Here is a 24,369-nt window from a genome sequence, read left to right as displayed (position 1 = left end):
AATCCATTTGTCCACTAATTTTGGGAATTCTTTGTTTTTAATAGCTAAGTAATATTCCATAGTGTAAATGTACCACAGTTTCTTTATCCATTCCTCTACTAAGGGACACTTAGGCTGTTTCCATATTCTAGCTATTATGAATAATGTGGCTATGAACATGGTTGAGCAAATGTTTTTGTTGTATACTGTAGCATGTTCTGGGTATATTCCAAGGAGTGGAATAGCTAGGTCATGAGGAAGCATTATTCTTAGTTTTCTGAGACAGAGTAGATGATGGGAAGATCTGGGCTCAGGGGTCCTGCTCAAACTATGGTATCAGCCAAGAACAATATGTGCAGTAAACTTCAAACCTCTACCAAGATCCAGCCAATGGACAGGGCATTCTCCACAGTTGAGTGGAGAGTGGGGACTGACTTTCACACGAACACTGGTGCTCCATATTTGACCATGTCCCCTTGATGGGGAGGCCTGGTGGCCCTCAGAGGGATAGCAGGCTACCAAGAAGAGACTTCATACCTTATAAGCATATACAGGTGAAAGAGGTCCCCCTCAGTCACAGTCATAAGGGAGGGGAGTAAGGGGAAAGCGCGAGGGAGAGAGGAATGGGAGGATACAAGGGATGGGATAGCAATTGAAATGTAATATGAATAAATTAATAATATATTTATTTATTTATAAAGAGAAAACATTTTCTTTCCATTTAATTTGAGGTTGGTTATCTGCTTACTGAATGTTGCCTTTTTAGTATGCGCCTTATATCTCTGATCTCCAAGACTCTTATCATGAAGGGGTGTTGGATTTTGTCAAAGGCTTTTTCAGCATCTAATGAGATGATCATGTGGATTTTTAAACTCCAGTTTGTTTAGATGGTTGACCACACTGATGGATTTTTTATTATTGGACCATCTCTGTGTCCCAGGGTTGATGCCTACTTGATCGTGGTAGTTGATGTTTGTAATGTGTTTTTTGATTTGGTTTGTAAATATTTTTTTGAGTATTTTTGCATCAATGTTCAGAAGGTATATTGGTCTGAAATTCTCTTTCTTGGTTGAATTCACGTGTGGTTTAGTTATCATGGTGACGTAGCTCAATAGTATGAGTTCGTCAATGTTGTTTCTGATTTTATTTTATGAAATAGTTTAATAAGTACTGATATTAGTTTTTCTTTGAAAGTCAGATAGAATTCTGTGCTAAAACCATTTGCCCCTAGCCTTTTAAAAATATTTTATTAATTTATTCATATTACATTATAATTGTTAGCCCATCTCTTGTACCCTCCCATTCCTCCCTGCTTCCCACTTTCCCCCTACTCCCCTCTCCTATGTCTGTGACTGAGGGGGATTTCCTCCCCCTGTATATGCTCATAGGGTATCAAGTCTCTTCTTAGTAGCCTACTATCCTTCCTCTGAGTGCCAAAAGGCCTTCCTACCTAGTGCCCTTGGATTTTTATTTACTTACTTATTTATGTATATACTTATTTGTTGGTTGATTGGTTGGTAGACTTTTAATTACTATTTCTATCTCCATAGGAGTTATATGACTACTTAGATTGTTAACCTTATCTTGAGTTAACTCTGGTAAATGGAATCTTTCAAGAAATCCATTCATTTCATTTATAGCTTTCAGTGTTGTTGAGAACAATGTTTTGAAGTAAGACCTAATGATTCTTTAGGTTTCCTCAGTATATTTTGATTTTTCTGATTTTTCAAATTTGGATACTGTCTCTCTGCCTTGAGTTAATTTGGCTATAAGTTTGTCTATTATGTTGACAGAGAACCAGCTTTTAGTTTCATGGGTTTTTTTGTATTGTTCTCTTTGTTTCTAATTTATTGATTTTTTATTTTTATTTTTTAATTTTTTAGCCTTGAGTTTGATTATTTCCTGACATCTACTCTTGTTTGGTGTGCTTGCCCAGGGGGACCTGGCTGGTAGTCCTGATGGCTACCTGCCTTTGGATTTCACATAGAGGTGGGGCCTGAGAAATGTTATGTGTAGGGCACAGGAAAACCTTCACTGATGTTGAGTTTACTGGGAGGAACCTACATTATTATCTTAATGATAGTTTAAACAATCAGGCTGAGTACACAGTAGAATAGCAGTTGTATGCCATAATTGACCTCAAGGTGTACTATTATCTTTACTTGGGAGGCCCAGCAAAAGTTCCAGTCACTTAGAATATAAAAGAAATTTTCATAATTATGAATCACCACACATTTTGACTAAAATTTATAATTTGACACTGTACCTGTGAATCAGATAGTTACAAATATCCAGTGATAAGAAAAGCAACTGAATTTCTACTCTGTTAAATGAGTTAATATTTTTGGCTTACCTTATGTCTTAAGATTTAGCATTATTTGGCATTGTGTGTGTGTGTGTACACGCACACACACACACACACACACACACAGACACAGACACACACACACAAAAAGAGGGAGGGAGCACAATCAATAAGTGTCCTCCATCCCTAGCTTTTCCTGTGTTCTGTGGCACTGTGTATAGAGGGGTGAGCCAGCCTGTCAAGTCCAAATATTACAGTTGAGCAAACTCCCTTAAACATGCCCATTCACAGCATAATATTAACCTGAAATATGTAAAAAGATCAGTCAGCACCAGGCCCTTTTTATACAAATAAGTGAACTGTGGGAAAAAAACATATAATTTAATGATTTCATTTCACTGCTGAGCTCAAAATCTGTGATTTTCCCATTGATGTGCTATTGGAGCACATGCATAGGAGCCCTTATTTCTCATAATCCCCCACCAAGCATTAAAATAAAACATGGCATTATATGCTGGTAGCTTGCACTGGAAGTTCAGCTTATAACTGAAATCTAGAAGTAAAATTAAAAATTAAATAGAAAACTTCCATTAAATACAGATTTTGTGTCACTGTAAAATCAGCAAAAGACCAGTTATTTGGAGATAGTGACCAAGTATTAATGATGAAAGATATATTAATTGACTTATTTTAATCATTCCATATATTATGTTTGTTTATATCCACATAGCATATGGATATGTGTCTATTATGTTATAATGCTATGTGTCCACAGACAAGGTAGAGGGAACTCACATCACAGTTGTGCATGTGCTTTGGTAGCAGCCTTCTTTGTAAACCTGAAAAAATAAATATGGCATAAGTATTTTCTATCAATGTTCCATACTGGAACCTTATTTTTTTTTGTTTCCATTCTTCATCTTATTATTGATTTTCCTGGTGCTCAGGTTCGAACTCAGAGCCAGTTAAAAGTTTTAGGAAAGACCTATGGCTCTAGTTCTGTAATTATTTTTGAGATAATCTAATAAATTTTATTTTTTAATTTATAATATGTGTGTAAAATATAAACAAAAATATTGTTTTAATTTTATCAAGATATTTTATTTAAATACAAGATGTATATTAGGCACACAGTGTATATATATATATATATATATATATATATATATATATATATATATATGTAAGGTATATTTTTCAATCTCTATCAATCAGGACAATGTAAAAATAATTCTGCTTCTATATAGGAACTGCAATAGTCACTAACTTTTTGCCTTTATTACAGCACTGTGCACCACATGCTGCTTGATTATTCTCATATTCTATGGAATTTCATTCTACCTCAAAAGAAAAAGAAAATATGAAAATTAGACTCTCTGCCTTCATAACTCAAAATATTTGCATGGTACGGCTTAGAGAAATGACCCTGGCATTACCTGTGCTTTCTGCTGCTGCAGAGAACTCAGGTTCAATTCCTAACACCCACACAGCAGTATATAACCACCTGTGACTCTAGTTTCAGGGCATCCTGTGCTCTCTTCTAGTCTCTGTGTGATCCTGTTTACAGGTAGTATACAAAGACAATCACACACACACACACACACACACACACACACACAAATTTATAAATGTGTATACACATAAATATATATATGTATGTATGTATGTTTACACTCAGAGATATATGTGTATACATTTACTATATATGTATATATGTATGCATATGGTGACAGAGGTATCACAAATGTCTAACGCTAATATACCAAACTATATTTTTTCTGTGAGTGGTTACATGAGTCATGGGATCCCTGAACTAAAACTGAAAAGCCATGCTACTAAAAGAAATTAAATAAAACATAAATGGTGTGTTTGACTAAAATGGCTATCAGAACATTTCCATCTGAAAGCAGCATCACACCCGAAGGCCCAGCTACGTGATTTCAGTGCTGCAGTATTGAAGACATGTTTCTTATCTGTAACATGGGGAATTGGTAGATACTACTCCACTGTGCATTATTAGAATGGTGGACAAGAGTAATTGCTCACTGCAGCACTTAACATATAGCATGACATTTAATAAGTACGCCTCAATAATAATAGTAATAATACTTTGCTGTAAAATGTTCTCATTTAATATCTAGAAAGAATAATGTCCTAATCATCTCTGGACCATGACCATAAAGAATTCTTGATTCAATGTGAGGCCAAAGATTGAATGTTATACTGCAGATTAACATGTCACAAAGAGTTGATAGACACAGAGTCTAGCCTGAAGAGCAGGCATGAAACATACTGTGACAAAGCGACTTTGAGGCTCAGTGGTGGTGAGAGCCACAGTGGTTCTCTTCAGTTTATTCAGGGAGAGCTTGTTATTGAATGCAATTAATTGCTTCGAAAATTTTTTTAAAAGTCACTGTTCATTTCAATATAATTTGATTATTCATATACTATTGACCTGACATTAGAATGCAGACAGACAGATCACTGTGAGTTCAAGGCCAGCCTGGACTACAAAGCAAATCCAAGGCATCCAAGGCTACAGAGAGAAACCATGTCTCTAACCCCCGACATTTATTATACTTCATTGTAAATTTCTAGTTCTAAAACAAATTTACTAATCATTTGAGAATGCCATACAATATGTTTTCAACATATTAACATTCCTCAACTCCCTCCATTTCCACACCCTCAGTATTCCCCCTCCCTTCCCATGAAACATGGAGATCATATCTTTTTTCCTTCTTTCTCCACCAAGTTCAGTTTGTGTTGTCCAGCTCTTCTTAAGATTGCAGCCTGCTGAAGCATGTGCTTAGCCTTCCAGCAGTCACATCACTAAAAACAAAAACAAAATAATTTTCCTCTCCCAGCAGTAAGTCAATGCAATAGCTCTTCAGCTAATGGCTGGCTTGCATGTGTCCTTTTGCTCTTTATGCTGAGATCTTGTCTGGCTGTAGCATCCATTGGTCTGGTGCATACTGTCACATTGCTGTGAGTTTGTATGTACATCAGCTGTTTTGTCTGGAAAATGTTGTTTATTTAAAGTTATATTCTGCCTTTGAATTTTTAAATCATTTTTCCTCTCTTCTGCAAAGATCCTCTGGGAGAAAGGATTAAATTTTAATAATGAATATGGAAAATTATGACATTTCAGATGATTTTCACAAAATTATTATTCATTCAATAGTGATCAAATATGTGAATCTCAAATAATTAATCACAAAACAAACTCAAGACACTAAAGACATATATTTGAAATTCGATTGTTTAAAAACCACTCTGATGTTTAGTCTAGTGTTTGCTTTACTTACTGGGTAAATGATTATGAAACAAATAAAATATCTAGATATTTAGATGTAAGTTGAACATCTCTTTCATCCTGGGATTGAATCTTGTCACTCATGAACAGCTGGGAAAATTTTCTTATTGCAATATAAAGCTCTAACTGCTGGAAATTCCTCCAGGAATTGCGTGAAAACCTGGATGGCAGCACCCTGTGTGTACAGTGTCTAGGAAGCAGAACATCATGGGTATGAAATCAACTGGAGGGAAGGAGTTAGTGAAAATTTAAAAAAGTTCCCACTTCTTATTATGGCTGGGTGACCCTGGGTTTCAGAATCACAAGCTTCAAGCACCCTGCACTCCTCCAAATACTTGAGCAGACATGGCAGGCTCCCTGGGGGAAGTGAGGATCAGCTCAGGGCAACCAAGTCCAGAAAGCTGAGTGAGGTACTGGCCACAAACCACATTAACTGCTGTCTGGATAAGTCATGTGGGACACTTTAGCATCTGTGCACTTGGATTTCTCTCCACCAGTCCAATGCTTACCAGTCTGGCACATCTGGGACACAGAAAGCAAGCAGGCAGAGCTGAGTTGGGCACTGGCAACAACCTACAGTAGCTACTTTCTGGATAAAGCCCATGGGACCACTAAGCTGCTGATGGCTTCGATGTCTTTCTGCTCACCCACTATTTACCAGCCTGGCCCATCTGGATCACAGAAAGTGAACCAACAAAAGCGTCTTCAGCCACAACACACATTATCCACCATACCAAAGAGACTTGAGGGGCTCACAAGCAGCTTACAGCTTTAAGCTCTCTCAGCCTGCTGCTCTGCTGCCTGACCCAACTGCGTCTCAGACAGGGACTCAAGAAGAGCTGAGCTGGGGGCAGGCTGCAACACCCATTGCCCACCATCCTGAGAAGGCATCAGAAAAGCTCTAACAAACAGCCTTCAGCATGGCGCTCTTTCTGATGGCTCCTTACCTCTCTGGCCCATGTGAGACACATACAGCAACCCCATTGGAGGAATCTCCAGGCTTGCTAACACCAGGGACAAGAGGATGGCTAGAAGAAAGTAAAAGAAGACATCAACAAACTCAGAGTTATATGATACCACTGGAAACCAGTGATCCTATGACAGCAAGTCCTGGAGATATGAACACCCATGAAGCACAAGAAGACTTTAAGTCTGAGGTGATAAAAATGATAGAAGCCTTGAAGTAGAAAATAAATCACTCAAAGAAATATAGGAAAATACACTCCAATAGATGATGGGATTGGATAACTCTTATAAAGAATTACAGGAAAATTCAATCAAAAGGGAGAAAGAAACAAATAAAACCATTCAAGACCTAAAAAGGGAAAGAGTAGCACCAAAGAAAAGGCAATATGAGGTGATGCTGGAATTATAAAATCTAGGGAAGAAAACAGGAATTGCAGACACAAGCAACATCAACAGAATACAAGAGATGGAATGGAAAATCTAAAGTCTGGAAAATACAGATGAAATTATCAGTACATCAGTGAAAGACAATGTAAAAACCAAACAGTTCCTAACACAAAGCATTCAAGAAATCTGGGACACTATATAAAATACCAAAAATAAGGGTAATAGGAATAGAAGAAGACTCCAAGCTCCATGGCCCAGAAAATATTTTTAACAAAATCATCACAAAAACAAACTTCTCCAATATAAAGAAAGAAATGCCCATAAACATACAAGAAGCCTAAATAACTTCACATAGATTGGGACTGAAAAGAAAATCCCCCGCCACATAATAATAAAAATATTAAATGTATAGAACAAAGAAAGAATATTAAAAGCTGCAAGAGGAAAAGGCCAAGTCACATGTAAAGGCAAATTTATCAGAATTATACCTGACTTCTCAACAGAGAATATGAAAACAAGAAGGTTCTGGACAAATGTCATTCATACACCAAGATACCACAGATGCCAACATAGACTACTAAACCCAGTAAAACTTTCAATCACTCTGGATAGAGAACACAAGATTTTCCATGACAAACCTAAGTTTAATCAGTATCTAGTCACAATTCCAGCCCTACAGAATATACTAGAAGGAAAACTCCAAACCGAGGAAGCTATAGGAAATAAATAATCTTACATCTACAATATTAAAAGAAAGGAAGCGTGCACGCGCGCGCACACACACACACACACACACACACACACACACACACACACACTCCACCAACACCAACACCAACATCCAAGGAACAGGAACTAAGTACCACTAATCATTAACATCTCTCAACCTCAGTAGCCTCAACTTCCCAATAAAAAGACACAAACTAACAGAATAGATGTGAAAACAGAACACACCATTCTACTGCATACAAGAAACACACCTCAGCAATAAAGATAGACATTACTTCAGAGTAAAGAGCTGGAAAAAGTATTCCAAGCAAATGGACTGAAGAAGCAAGATGAAGTAGCCATATTAGTATCTATTAAAATATGCTTTCAACCGAAACTAATCAAAAGAGATGGGGAAGGACACTTCATACTGCTCAAAGCAAAGATAAACCAAGAGGACATCTCAATCCTGAACATATCTTCCCTAAATGCAGTAGCACCAAATCCATCAAAGAACATTACTAAAGATTAAATCAAACATCAAACCCCACACATTAATAGTGGGAGACTTTAACACCCCATTCACAGCAATAGATAGATCATCAGAACAGAAACTAAATGGAGAAATAATAAAACTAATAATAAACATCACAAATCAAATGGGTCTAACAGACATCTACAGAACATTTTACCCAAACACAAAAGAATATAACATCTTCTCAGCAATTCAAAGAACCTTCTCTAGTATTGACCATCTACTTCACCACAAAGGAAACATCAACAAACAAAAGAAGATTGGGATAGATCCCTGTGTCTTAGCAGACCATCATGGATTACAGCTGGAACTCAACAAAAACAGAAAAAGCAGGATTACAAACTCATAGAAACTGAACAACTCCCTACTCAATGACTTCTGGGTAAAGGACAAAATAAAAAATAAATTAAAGACTTCATATAACTCATTGAAAATGAAGGCACAGCATACTAAAACTTATGGGACATGATGAAAACAGTGTTACTATGAAAGTTTATAGCTCTAAGTTCATTCATAACGAAATTGGAGAGATCTCATACCAGCAACTTAGCATCACACCTGAAAGCTCTAGAACAAAAAGAAGCATACACACACAGAGAAGAATAGATGGCTGGAAATCATCAAACCCAGAACTGAAATCAATAAAGTAGAAACAAAGAGAACAATTCAAGGAATCAGTGAAGCCAGAACTGTTTTTTTTTTTAGAAAAATCAATAAGATAGACAAACTCTTAGCCAAACTAACTGAAAGGCAGAAGGAGAGTATTCTAATCAACAGAATCAGAAATGAAAAGGGAGACATAACTACAGACACTGAGGCAATCCAAAGCATTACTACTTTTTACTTCAAAAACCTATATGACACAACATTTGAAAATCTAAATGAAATGAACAATTTTCTTCATAGCTACCAATTACCAAAATTCAGTCAAGGCCAGGTAACCAAATAGTCCTGTGTCTTTTAAGGTAATAGAAGCAGTCATCAAAAGTCTACCAACAAAAGTCCAGGGCTGGATAGATGCAGCACAGAATTCTATCAGATCTTCAAAGAAGACCTACTACCAATTCTCTCCAAACTATTCCTCAAATTAGAAACAGAAGGAACATTACTAACCTCATTCTATGAGGCCACAGTCACCTTAATACCTAAACCTCACAAATTCCCAACAGTGAGAGAGAACTTCAGACCAAGTTCCCTTAATAATTGATGCAAAAATACTCAATAAAAGCCTTGCAAACTGAATCCAACAACATATAAAAATATTCACTATGACTAATAAGGCTTCATCCTAGGCATGCAAAGGTGCTTCAATATACAGAAATCCATAAATGTAACCCATAATATAAACAAACAGAAAGAAAAAACACATGACCATCTCCTTAGATGTTGAAAAAGCACTTGACAAAATCTAACACCCATTCATGTTAAAAGTCTTGGAGAGATCAGGGAAACAAGGCACATACATAAACATATAGCCAACTTCAAACTAAATGAAGAGAAACTTAAATCAATTCAACAGAAATTAGGGACATGACAAGGATGTCCACTCTATCCATTTCTCTTCAATATAGTGCTTGAAGTCCTAGCTAGAGCAATAAGACTACTAAAGGAGAGCAAAGGATACAAATTGGAAAGGAAGAAGTCTAGTTATCACAATTGGCAGATGATATGATAGTATATATAAGCGACTTCAAGAACTACCAAGGAACTGTTATAGCTGATAAACACTTCCAACCAAGTGGCTGGATACAAAATCAATTTTAAAAATCAGTATCCCTCCTTTATACAAAAGATAAACATGCTGAGAAACAAATTCTGGCAACAACACCCTTCACAATAGCCAAAAAAAAAAACTATTGGTGTAATGCTATCCAAGTATGTGAAAGACCAGTATGAAAAAAATTTCAAGTCTGAAGAAATAAATTGAAGAAGATGTCAGAAGATAGAAAGATCTCCCATGCTCATGAATCAAAAGGATTGACATAGTAAAAATGGTCATCTGACCAAGAGTACTCTACAGATTCATTGCAATTCCCATCGAAATGCCAACATAGTTCTTTCCAGATCTTGAAAGAACAATTCTCAACTTTATTTTGTAAAAAGAAAAAAAATCCTGAATAGCTAAGTCAATCCTGTACAACAAAAGATCTTCTGGGGGTATCTCCATGCCTGTTCTCAAACAGTACTATAGAGCAACAGTAATAAAACTGGCACAGTATTGGTATAGATACAGACAGGTGGATCAATGGATTTGAATCAAAGACCAAGATATAAACGCACATACCTATGGACACTTGATTTTCAAAAAAGAAGCTAAAACAAGACCATGGAAAAAAAGATAGCATTTTCAACAAATGGTGCTAGTTTAACTGGGTGGCTACTTGTAGAAAAATGAAAATAGACCCTTATCACTCTGCACAAAGCTAAAGTTCCAGTGCATTAAAGATTTCAACATAAACCCAGGCACTCTACATCTATTAGAAGAAAAATTGGGTAAGAGCCTTGAGCTTATTGGCACAGGAAACAACTTCCTGAACAGAATGCTAATAGCTCAGGCTCTAAGATCAGCAATTAATAAATGGGACCTTATGAAAATGAAAAGCTTCTGTAAAGCAAAGGAGACTATCAATAGGACAAAATGGCAGCATGGTGAATGGGATAAAACATCTGCTTCAATCCTACATCTCACTGAGGGCTAATATCCAAAATATATAAAGAACTAAAAAAAAAAAAAAACAACACCACTAAATAAAATAATCCATTTAAAAATAGAGTACAGAACTAAAAAGAAAATTTTCAACAGAAGAATATCAAATGGCTGAGAAACTCTTTTTTTTTTACAATAATGAATTCAGAATTTTTATTTTATTTTTTTAAATACATTTTTATTAATTTATACATATTACATCTCAGTTGTTAGCCCATCCCGTGTATACTCCCATTCCTCCCTTCCTCCCACTTCCCCCCTACTCCTCTCCCCTCCCCTAAGTCTGTGTCTGAGGGGGACCTCCTCCCCCTGAATATGCTCATACGGTATCAAGTCTCTCCTTGGTGACCTATTATCTTCCCTCTGAGTGCCACCAGGCATCTCCGTCCAAGGGACATGTTCAAATATGGGGCACCAGAGTTTGTGTGAAAGTTAGATCTCCTTCTCCACTCAACAGTGGAGAATGTCCATCGGCTAGTCCGGGTAGGGGTTCAAGGTTTTTACTGCCTATTTTTTCCTTGGCTGTTGCCACAGTTTGCGGAGGGCCCCAGGGCCCAGACTTGCCTGTAGTTTTCCAGGACCCACTGGATCCTTCCATTTCCTCTTTCTCCCAGGCTTCTCACACCTAAAGTTTCAATAGGATGTCCTCCCCTCTTACCCACTATTCTGGTAGGTACAGTTTTTCATGGGGACGTACACCTTGGACTAGTGTCTCGATATAAGTGAGTATATACCATTTAGCTCTTTTTGCTTCTGTGTGAACTCACTCATTATGACAATTTCTAGTTCAATCCATTTGTCCACAAATTTTGGAAATTCCTTGTTTTTAATAGCTGAGTAGTATTCCATAGTGTAAATGTACCACAGTTTCTTTATCCATTTTTCTATAGAGGGACACGTAGGTTGTTTCCAAGTTCTGGCTATTATGAATAAGGCAGCTATGAACATGGTTGAGCATATGTCCCTGTTGTGTAGTAGTACATCCTCTGGGTATATTCCAAGGAGTGGAATAGCTGGGTCTTGAGGAAGCCCTATTCCCATTTTTCTGAGAAAGCACCAGATAGCTTTCCAAAGTGATTGTACTAGTTTGCATTCCCACCAGCAATGCAGGAGTGTTCCTCTTTCTCCACACCCTCGCCAGCATGAGGTGCCAGTTGAGTTATTGATCTTAGCCATTCTGATGGGTGTAAGATGGAATCTCAGTGTCGTTTTGATTTGCATTTCTCTGATGACTAAGGAGGTCGAGCATTTCTTTAAGTGTTTCTGGCTGAGAAACTCTTAAAGAAATGCTCAGTATCCCTAGTCATCAGGGAAATGCAAATCAAAATGATTCTGAAATTCATTCTTACACATGATAGAATGGCTAAGCTCAAAAATTCAAGTGATAGCCCATGATGGCAAGGATGTAGGGAAAGGAGAAAATTCCTCCATTGCTGGTGGGAGTGAAAATTTATACAAGCACTTTGGAAATCAATCTGGAGCTTTCAGAAAACTATGACTAATTCTATCTTAAGACCAAGCCATACCACTCTTGGGCATATACTGCACAGATGCTCTACCACACAACAAGGACATTTGCTCAACTATGTTCATAGCAGCTTTATTCCTAATAGCCAGAATGTGGAAACAACCTAGATATCCCTCCAGTGAAGAATGCATAAAAAATCTGTTTTACATTAAAACAATGGAATACTACTCAGCTATTAAAAACAAAGAAATCTTGAAATTTGAAAGGAAATGGATTGAACTATCAAAAGATCACACTGAACTAGGTAACCCAGACACAGAAAGACATGCAAGGTATATACTCATTCATAAGTGGATATTAGCCACATAATAAGGATAACCACACTATAATACAGAGACTGATGTGCTAAACAAGGAGCAGGTATGATATAGACCTAGATCCTCTGTTCAGATGTAGTAGATAGGCAGCGCAGTCTCCTTTTGGGTTCCACAATATGGGGAGTAGGAACTACTTCTGACAGGGACTCTGCCTCCCCCACATTTATCACTCTGCCCTGGGAGAGCAGCCCTGCCAGGCAACAGAGGTAGAGGATATAGGTAGTACAGATGAGTTGTGGTAGGCTGAGGACAGATGTTGGGGGAGGCAAGCTCCCCTTTCTGAGGACTAGGGGAGGGAGAGGGAGGGAGGGATTAGAAGGGATAAGGGAGGGGGCTACAATCAGCATGTAAAGTGAGCAAATTAAAAATTAAGAACTAGAGATCCAAGATGGCAGCAAGCAGTATGGACCTTTTTGGAAGCTCCCGTGAACAATTCAGGGAATTGCACAGATTTCTGAGGCAGGAACACTGATGTCCCCACACCATGGCAGCAGGAGAGCTCCACGGTTCGAAGGGACCAGGGTGCAGAGGATCTGCGTGCCCCTGCACACGGGAGGAGCACGGATCTTCTCAGATTGGAGCAGCAGTGGCAGAGGCAGCAGCAGTAACACCAGCAGCACCAGCAGCGGTGGCTGAGGTTTGCAGCTCAAAGCCTTCCAGTGGAGGCAATTGGTGTGGTGTCTCTTGGGAGTTTATGTGGGAGAGGGGACTCTGGGCAGGATTTGGGTCATGCCATGCCTTGAGACCCAAACTGGACTCTGTGGACAGTTCAGCCCCAGAGTCCCAGGTTCAGCTCAGTGCACAGTGCACAGTGCTGTGGAGATGCTGGCTCAGCTCTGGAAGCAGTTCTGCCCGAAGCGCCCTGCTGTGACACAGGCTGTGCTCTGCACTCAGTTCCGCAGAAGGAGTTAGCTCAGCTCAGCCATAGCTCCCCTGCTGTGATGCAGGTTGGGCGGAGTGCTCGGTTCCAACCGAGGTGCTAACTCAGCTCAGCCATAGCTCCTCTGCTGTGACACAGGCTGGGCAGAGCACTCAGTTTCACCTGAGGCACTAGCTCAGCACAACGAGCAGTTGTGCCAAGACACAAGCTCAGCTCAGCGGGCAGTTCTGGGGTGCTGACGCAGGCTGAGGTCAGCACGCAGTTTCGGCCCAGAGTCCCTAGCGGGACTTGTCAGGCAGTTTGGGCCCAGAGACTCTAGCTGAGCTTTGCGCACAGGCTCTGCGGCCCTAAGACTCTGGTCGGACTCTCCAAGCATTTTCGGCCCAGAGTCCCGGGCTAAATTCAGTGCGCAGTGTGGGTCCAGGGTCCCTCACTGAGCTCGGTGCACAATTCTGCCCCGGAGACTTGGGTGGAGCTCAGAGTGCAGTTTGGGGCCAGAGTCCCTAACTGTGCTTGGCAGACAGATTGGGTCCAGAGACTCTAGCTGAGCTTTTGGCACAGTCCTGGCTCTAAGACTCTGGTTGGGCCCAGTGCGCAGTTTGAATCCAGAATGCCTGGCTGAGTTTGGCAGACGATTCGGGCCCTGAGTGTATAACAACCACAGCAGGCACTTTGGACCAAAAGCCCCTAGCTGAGCTTGGTGCGCAATCCTAGCCCAAAAATTCTGGCTGGACTCTGCGTGCATTTTGGAGCCAGAGTCCCTAGGAGAGTTCAGTGCATGGATTAGGCCCAGAGTCCCTAGCTGTACTCGGCAGATGGTTCAGGCCCTGAGAATCTAGCTGAGCTCAGCATGTGGTTTGGTCCCAGTGTTGCTGGCTGGACTTGGCAGGGGACCCAGAAGACTGTGGATACCTTGGCTTGACCCAATGCTCATTCTGAGACCCAGAACGATTGCAGGACCCACAGTACAGGGGAGCTGAGGAACACTGGCTGTGAGAGTCCAAAACGACAGGGCTAGCCTCTTGCCATCCACACTAGTAAAGCATCAGAGCTTCCAGCCTAGGGAAATTGTGAGAAAACAAGTGAATCTATCATCAGACTCCCTTCACCCAACTCTGGAAGCTACCCAACCAAAACAAAGACAGCAAGATGTCTAAAGGACAGCATAAAAGCATACACAAAAAACAACCCCAAAACAATATGGCATCTCCAGTTTCCAGCTATTCCAAAGAAAACAAACCAGAGAACTCAAATACAAAGGAAATACAAGAAAATGACCTCAAATCCTTGGTAATGAGGATGATAATGGAGGAAACAAACAAAATTGGTAATCAAATGCAGGAAGACACAGCCAAACAGGTGAGAGACATAAAAGAAGCCCGTGGAGTGGAACTGGAAAAATTTCAGGAAAATGCAAACAACCAGATGAAAGAAATCAATAAAATGGTTCAAGCTTTGAAGACCTATAAAGTGGCAGTGGAAGAAACTCAGGAATATAGAAACAATCAGATGAAAGAAATTAAAAAATCAGTTCAAGAACTGAAGATGAAAATGTATTCAATGATAAACACACAGACAGAAGAAAAACGAGAATGTGAGACCTCAGAGAAAAAGGCAAGCAATACAGAGGTGACCTTTTCTAACAGAATCCAAGAGATGGAAGAACGAATTTCAGGTCTTGAAGATACAATCACAGATCTTGAAGCAACCATTAAAGAAATTGCCAAATCTGGAAAACTCCTGACACAAAACATCCAAGAAATTAAGGACACCATGAAAAGAAGGAATCTGAGGATAATAGGCATTAAAGAAAGAGAAGATATCAGTCTCCAAGGCCCAGAAATTATTCTCAACAAAATCTAAAGAAAGAGATGCCTATAAACATACAAGAGGCCTATAGAACACCCAACAGAATTGACCAGAAAGGAAAAACTTGCCGTCACATAATAATCAAAACACAAAACATACAGAACAAAGAAAAATTATTAAAAGCTGCAAGGGAAAAAGGCCAAATAACATTTAATGGCAAACCTATCAGAATTATAACCAACTTATCAGCAGAGACGATAAAAGCCAGAAGGGACTGGACAGAGATTCTGCAAACCCTAAAAGACCACAGATACCAGGCCAGACTACATTACCCAGAAAAAATATCAATAAGCATTGATGGAGAAAACAAAATATTCCATGACAAAAACAAATTCAAACATTACCTATCCACAAATCCACCTTTACAGAAGGTATAAGAAGGAAAACTCCATCCAAAAAGGACAAGCTACAACCAAAACTACTCAGGAAATAGATAACTATACCATTGCAAAAACACAAATACACAAATGCTCGACTGGAAACAACATCAAAATTAAGACTCTTAACAGTCATTGGTCATTAATATCTCTCAACATCAATGGTCTTAATTCTCCAATAAAAAGACACAGACTAACTGAATGGATGTATAAACAAGATCCAACACTCTTTTGCATTCAAGAAACACATCTCATCCATAACGATAGGCATTACCTCAGGGCAAAAGGTTGGAAAAAATATTCTAAGCAAATGGTCACAAGAAGCAAGCCGGCATAGCCATTTTAATATCTTAAAAAATAGACTTTCAGCCAAAATTAATCAAAAGGGATGAGGACGGACACTTCATACTCATCAAAGGTAAAGTCAACCAAGATGACATCACAATTCTGAACATCTATGCTCCCAATACAAGGGCACCCACATTTGTAAAAGATGTTCTAAAAAAGTTTAAACCACACATCGATCCCCACACAATAATAGCGGGAGGCCTCAACACCCCACTCTCACTGAAGAATAAGTCATTGAAACAGAAACTAATCCGAGAAATAACATCATTAACCAATGCCATGGGTCAAATGGATCTAACAGATATCTATAGAACCTTTCACCCAAACAAGAAAGAATATATCTTCTTCTCTGCACCCCATGGAACCTTCTCCAAAATTGATCACAATGTACCTCACAAAACAAGCCTCAACAGATACAAGAGGATTGAAATAATACCTTGTATCCTATCAGATCACCATGCTCTTAGGCTGCAATTCAACAACAACAGAAATAACAAAAAGCCTACACGTTCATGAAAACTAAACAACTCTCTACTAAATGACACCTGGGTCACAGAAGAAATAAAGAAAGAAATCAAGGAGTTTCTGAAATTCAATGAAAATGTAAGAACAACATACACAAATTTGTGGGATACATTGAAAGCAGTGCTAAGAGGGAAACTCATAGCACTAAGTGCCTTTAAAAAGAAATTGGAAACATCGTACATGAGCATCTTAATGACACAACTGGAAGCCCTAGGAAAAAAAGAAGCAGAAACATCAAAATGGAGTAGACCTGTGGAAATAATCAAACTCAGGGCTGAAATTAGCAAATTGGAAATTAAGAAAACAGTCCAAATAATCAACAAAACCAAGAGCTGGTTGAGAAGATCAATAAGATAGACAGACTGTTAGCCAAACTAACTGAAAGGCAGAGAGTATTGAAATCAACAAAATCAGAAATGAAAAGGGAGACATAACAAACAGACACTGAAGAAAAACAAAGAATCATAAGATCCTATTTTGAAAGCATATATGCCACAAGGAAATGGATGATTTTCTTTATGAATTTCACTTGCCTAAGTTGAGTGAAAAAGAGATAAACAAGCTAAATAGTCCCATTTCCCCTAAAGAAATAGAGGCAATCATTGATAGTCTCCAAACCAAAAAAAGCCCAGGGCCAGATGGTTGCAGTGCAAAATTCTACCAGACCTTCAAGGGCAAGCTAATACTGATACTCTTCAAATTACTCCAAAAGATAGAAATGGATGGAAAATAACAAATTTGTTCTATGAGGCCACAGTAACATTGATACCTAAACCTCACAAAGACTCAACAAAGAAAGAGAACTTCAGACCAATTTCTCTTATGAACATTGTTGCAAAAATACTAAATAAAATACTTGCAAATGAATACAGGAACACATCAAAGATATCATTCATCATGACGAAGTAGGTTTCATTCCCGGCATGCAGGGATGGTTTAATATACGCAAACCAATCAATGTAATCCAACATATAAACAAACTCAAAATTAAAAACCACATGATCATCTCTTTAGATGCAGAGAAAGCATTTGATAAAATCCAACACCCACTCATGTTTAAAGTTTTAGAGAGATCGGGGATACAAGGCACTTTCCTTAACATAATAAAGGCTATATACAGCAAGCCAATAGCCAAAATCAAAGTAAATGGTGAGATACACAAGGAAATTCCTCTAAAATTGGGAAAAAGGCAAAGCTGCCCACACTCTCCATATCTTTTCAATATAGTATTTGAAGTTCTAGCCAGAGCAATAAGACAACAAAAGGAGATCAAGGCAATCCAATTGGGAAAGGAGGAAGTTAAATTATCCCTATTTGCAGATGATATGATTGTGTACATAAGTGACCCTCAAAATTTCACCAAAGAACTCCTAAAAGTGATAAACACCTTCAGCAAATTGGCTGGATACAAAATTAACTCAAAAACAGGCTTAGCCTTCTTATACACAAATGAGAAGCTTGCAGAGGAAGAAATTAGGAAAACCACACCCTTCACATTAGTCACAAGCAATATAAAATATTTAGGAGTTACTCTAACTAAGCAAGTGAAGGACTTGTTTGAAGAAAATTTCAAAACTCCAAAGAAGAGATTGAAGATGACATGAGAAGATGGAATGACCTTCCTTGCTCATGGATCAGGAGAATTAACATTGTAAAAATGGCCATCCTACCAAAAGCAATCTACAGATTCAATGCAATCCCTATCAAAATACACACAATTTTTAAAGACATTGAAAGTTCAATTCTGAACTTCATATGGAAAAACAAAAAAAGCGCAGAATAACTAAAACAATCTTGTACAACAAAAGGTGCTCCCGGAGGAATCTTCACACCTGATCTCAAACTGTACTATAAAGCAATAGTAATTAAAACAGCATGGTACTGGCACAGCAACAGGCTGGTTGATCAGTGAAATGGAATCGAAGTTCCAGATATGAATCCACACACATATGGTCACTTGATTTTTGACAAAGAAGCAAAATCCATGCAATGGAAAAAGGATAGCATCTTCAACAAATGGTGCCGGTCTAACTGGATGTCTATGTGTAAAAAAATGCAACTGAACCCACCCATATTTGTCACCTTGCACAAAACTCAATTCCCAGTGGATTAAAGAACTCAACATAAAACCAGAGACATTAAATCACTTAGAAGAAAAAGTGGGGAAGAGCCTGGAACATATTGGCACAGGAGACAACTTCCTGAACAGAACACCAACAGCGCAGGCCTTAATGTCAACAATTAATAAATGGGACCTCATGAGGCTGAGAAGCTTCTGTAAGGCAGGAGGCACTGTCAAGAGAAGAAAGCAACAGCCTACAGACTGGGAAAAGAGCTTCACCAACCCTACGTCTGACAAAGGTCTAATATCCAAAATATATAAAGCACTCAAGAAACTAAACAAGACCAAACCAGATAACCCAATTGAGAAATGGGGCTTGGAACTAAACAGAGAATTCTCAACAGAGGAATATCAAATGGCTGACAAACACTTAAAGAAATGCTCAACCTCCTTAATCATCAGGGAAATGCAAAGCAAAACAACTCTGAGATTTCATCCTACACCCATCAGAATGGCCAAGATAAAAAATTCAAGCAACACCACATGCTGGCGAGGATGTGGGGAGAGAGGAACACTCCTTCATTCCTGTTGGGAATGCAAACTAGTACAGCCACTTTGGAAATCTATCTGGTGCTATCTCAGAAGAATGGGAATAAGGCTTCCTCAAGACCCTGCTATTCCACTCCTTGGAATATACCCAGAAGATGCTCCAGCACACAAGAACATTTGCTCAACCCTGTTTATAGCAGCCTAATTCATAATAGCGAGAACATGGAAACAGCCTAAGTGTCCATCAATAGAAGAATGGATAAAGAAACTGTGGTACATATACACTATGAAATACTACTCAGCTATTAAAAACAAGGAATTCCTGAAATTTGTGGAAAAATGGATTGAGCTAGAAATGGTCATAATGAGCGAGTTAACCCAGAAGCAGAAAGACTCAAATGGTATATATTCCCTTATATCTGCATACTAGCCCAAGGGGCATGTCCCATGAAAGCCTTCATTTACCAGGAAACTGGGACAGAGGGGAGGACATCCTATTGGGACTCCAGATGAAAGAAGCATGGGAGAATAGCAAAGTAGAAGGATCCAGAGGGTCCTAGAAAACTACAAGTAGAATATTATGATAGGCAGATTTGTGCTCAGGGGTCCCGCTCAAACTAAGGCAGCAGCCAAGGACAATACAGGTGGTAAACTTTAAGCCCCTACCCAGATCTAGCCAATTGGCAGAACATTCTCCACAGTTGAGTGGAGAGTGAGGTATGACTTTCACACATACCCAGATGCCTCATAATTGACCATGTCCCCTGGAGGGGGATACCTGATGGCACTCAGAGGAAGGATAGCAGGTTACCAAGAAGAGACGTGATACCCTATGAGCATATACAGGGGGAGGAAATCCCTCTCAGGGACAATCATAAGGGAAGGAAATAAGGGGAAAATGGGAGGGAGGAAAGAATGGGAGGATACAAGGGATTGGATAACCATTGAGATGTAATAAGAATAAATTAATAAAAAATTTAAAAAATAAAAATTAATGACTAATTAGATTATTTCTGTTGTTTTTAGGCCCCAAGACTGGTATTGATAGCAATGATAATTTGGCAAATGTATTTTTAGTCTTACTTGACTTATTGAAGCTATAAGTTCAGAATAAGTGGATGTCTATAAATATCTGTCTTCTAATTCTACAAAAGATGCATTCATCAATATCACAAAGTTGTTATATTCTTTTTCCTTTTTTGTTTCTTATTTTGAAATAATAATTTTTAAAAAATATTTTATTAATTTATTTATATTACGTCTCAGTTTTTAGCCCATCCTTTGTATCATCCCATTCCTCCCTCCCTCCTGCTTCCCTCCTACTCCACTCCCCTATGTCTGTGACTTAGGGGGAACTCCTCCCCCTGTATATGCTCATAGTGTATTGAGTTTCTTCTTTGTGACCTGTTATTTTTCCTCTGAGTGCCACTAGGCCTCCCCATCAAGGGGACATGTTCAAAAATAGGGCACCAGTGTATGTATGAAAGACAGACCTCACTCTCCACTGAATGGTGGAGAATATTCTGTCCATTGGCTAGGTTTGGATAGGGGTTTGGAGTTTACTGCATATATTTTCTTTGGCTGGTCCCATAGTTTGAGCAGGAGCCCAGGACACAGATCCACCCATCATATTGTTCTTCTTGTAAGTTTCCAGGACCCTCTGAATCCTTCTATTTTCCCATTCTCCCATGCTTCTCTCACCTAAAGTCCCAATAGGATGTCTTCTCCTCTGACTCACTTTCCTGGTAAATAAAGTTCCAAGATGGCTTCAACCAGTATGCACCATATCTGATCTACTGCGAGGAGACCAGGGACTTGAATGGAACCACAGACTGCTGGATCTTGAGAACTGTAGGTGAGTGGGGTCCCAAACTCCACAGACTACTGGTCAGCCTATCCCTGGGACAAGCAACAGCCCAGAGGTGCTAAACCTACTCCCCAGACTCTCGAACGGAATCCACATGTGAGCTGCAGCCAGCATATAAAGCACAAACTCACTGTGTGGGGAAGTGGTATTCTGGAGCTCCTGGCCTGAGGAGTCTCAGGAAATAGGGTAAAATTGCCCTTGGATCCCTCTGCCCACCCTATGGCAAACTGCAGAGGCTGCCCGCTTAGGCCGAGAGGAAACACAGACATCAGGGCCCACCAAACACATCTAGAGTAGGCATGCAGCTTGCAGGCTGTCCTGGGCCCAATCTAAAGCCAGACACAATGGACTGAGCCTGCAAACAGGGGCATTTAGAAACCAGCTTGTATTGCTCCCATATACCCAGCCAGCAGGATCTCCCAAGCTATATGGGGACGTGGGGCATGCCTGCACTCTTTTATTCATTTTATTCACTAGAAGTTATAAGATATTCTTGCTAACTTCTTAATTTTTTCAAAATTTACTTTATTATAATTTATTCAGATTACACTCTGATTGCTATCCCCTCACTTGTATCTTTCCATTGCCCCCCTCCCTCATCCTTCTGCTGTATTCCCCTACCCTAGACCTCTGACAGAATGAGACTACCTCACTCACCATATGACTACAACCTATCAGGTCTCACCTGGATAGCCTGCTCCCCTTTCTTTGTGTGCTAGCAGGGCCTCTCCACAAAGAGAAAGTGATCAAATTGGGGTCACCAGAGTTCACTTCAGGGGCAGTCCCCACTCTCCCCATAACCACGGAGAATGAGCTGTCCATTGACTAACTCTGAACAGGGTCTCTAGGTCCAAATCCAATGACTTTGATGGTCTCCTTGTGGGACTCCTGAACCCTCTGGGTCCTTACATCCCCTCACTTTTCCATATCACTTTCAGGGCTTAGCCTAGAGTCCAGCAATGTGTCCCAGTACATGTCCCAATCCACCACCGGGTGGAGTCTCTCAGAGGACATCTATGTTGGGCTAATATTCACTTATAAGTGAATATATACCAGGCATAACTTTCTGGGTCTTGGTTACTTCAGTCAGCATGATGTTTTCTAGTTTGATCCATTTGCCTGCAAATTTCAAGATTGCTTTGTTTTTAATAGCTGAGTACTAGTCCATTGCATAAACTTAAAACAGTTTCTACATCCATTCTTCAGTTGAGGGACACGTAGGTTGTTTTAGGCTATTTCCAGATACTGGCTATCATGAATAGAGCTGATATGAACATAGTTGAGCAAATGTCCTTGTTTTATGATAGAGCATCTATCAGGTATATGCCCAACAAAAGCCAAAATAATATGGCATCTCCAGAAGCCAGTCTTACTAAGTTTTAAGCTATTTGTTATGCTTTGAGGTGGAGAGGATCTTGAAGGTGTAATGGGAGAGGAATTCTAATCAGAATTTATTGTAAAAAGTCTATTTTCAATAAAATAAAAATAAAAAGCAAATGACAAAATAGATTCCTGATTAGATAATTTTTTTAAAATTCAGTTTCTTTTGGAACTTTCTAATTTGATCTAAATAAACATAAAACAATACAACCTTGATTTATATCAAATCCATTAAAATTTATCACCACAGATTAACTTAGAATTATAAATGTATTGAAAGAAATAGGAATGTTACTTAACTTTATGTGCATTGCATTAAATATAGTATTGTTTTTTAGATGAATATTCTTGATGTGTGCTCAGGGAGAAAAGGAAATTTTTGTTTGAATAAATAATTAGCATTCTGAAAATATTAAGTGAGCAAAACCCACCAAAATCACTAATTCCATGATCATTATATAATTAAATCTTAGGTATCTTAATTTGTCATTTACCAACTAGTTATTCTTCAGTAAATACATAGGGTCTACAGAATTTGTTGATCCTCCTTACGGTCATTTAAGCAGTGTTTTTGTTAGTTTCAACACTGTTTTTGTTGCCAAATTTATTTCCAATTCATGTTTCATTTGAGATTCATAAATAATCTTTGGGTTTTCCTTTATATAATTTACTGTAATCTTTTTTGTTTATGTGTATAGAACTTTAGATTGGACCAAAGATGTATCCACTAAGTAGAAATATATTTGTAAAAATATGTTTCCTGTGATAATTATGTCTGACAAAAATTCTTCAAGAGTCTGTTGGATCAATGTGTGTAGTTATAGGAATATAATACTAATTTCCCAAGGAAAATTATGCAGTGACATGCATATTTCAGTTTTTATTATGCCTGGCGTGCTGGCAGACATCTATAATTTCAGCACTCAGGTAGGCAGAGGCAGGAGGATCTCTATGAGTTTGAGTCCAGCCCTGTATACAACACTACACACAGAAACCTTGTCACAACAAACAAATAAACAAACAACAAATAGATATAGATATAGATAGATAGAAAGTTAGATGGGTAGATAGATAAATAGATATATTGATAGCAATTACTGAAAACAAAGTATCCAAGTTATGTACATTTCTCATTCTGTTAAACTTAAATATTTCAAGGACACTAGAGATCCTAGATCTTATATATAGGACCTTTGTCTACAAAACTCAATATTACCACTGGTAATTATTATGCCTAGATGCTACACTTTGTATCAAATCATATGGACACTTCACAGTATATAAACATCCCATGTTTGGTAGAAACATATAGATATTTGGAGCTTTTCAGAAGGGATTATGGGTCTGGGCCAGAGGGCTCAGTGACAATTGGGTTTTGATGGCCTGGGCCTACATTGCACTTAGAGAGAACTGAGTCCAGAGAGTGGTTCTCTGACAATCACATGTTTACTGTGGTAACTGTGAATGCATATTGATACACACATTTTTATTTATTTAAAAAAGCCCATGAGGTAAAAGCCAAACCACCCCAAACAAACAAACAAACAAACAAACAAACATGAATTCTCAACCCTACACAAAGAATTCCGGACAACTACAGAATTCTGAAAATGACAGAAATAGTCTTCTCCAGGGAAGAACATATCAATTGATTATTCAATACCTGTTTGCCAGCTTTAAAAAACCTACATTTAGGTAACATTATACCAACTGAGATTGTATATATAAATTTTGGAATGTGTATATGCATGTGTGTATATACAA

The sequence above is a fragment of the Acomys minous genome (assembly GCF_964271855.1).
Source record: "Acomys minous genome assembly, chromosome: 5".
Classification (NCBI taxonomy): domain Eukaryota; kingdom Metazoa; phylum Chordata; class Mammalia; order Rodentia; family Muridae; genus Acomys; species Acomys minous.
Note: the sequence above shows the minus strand (reverse complement) of the source record.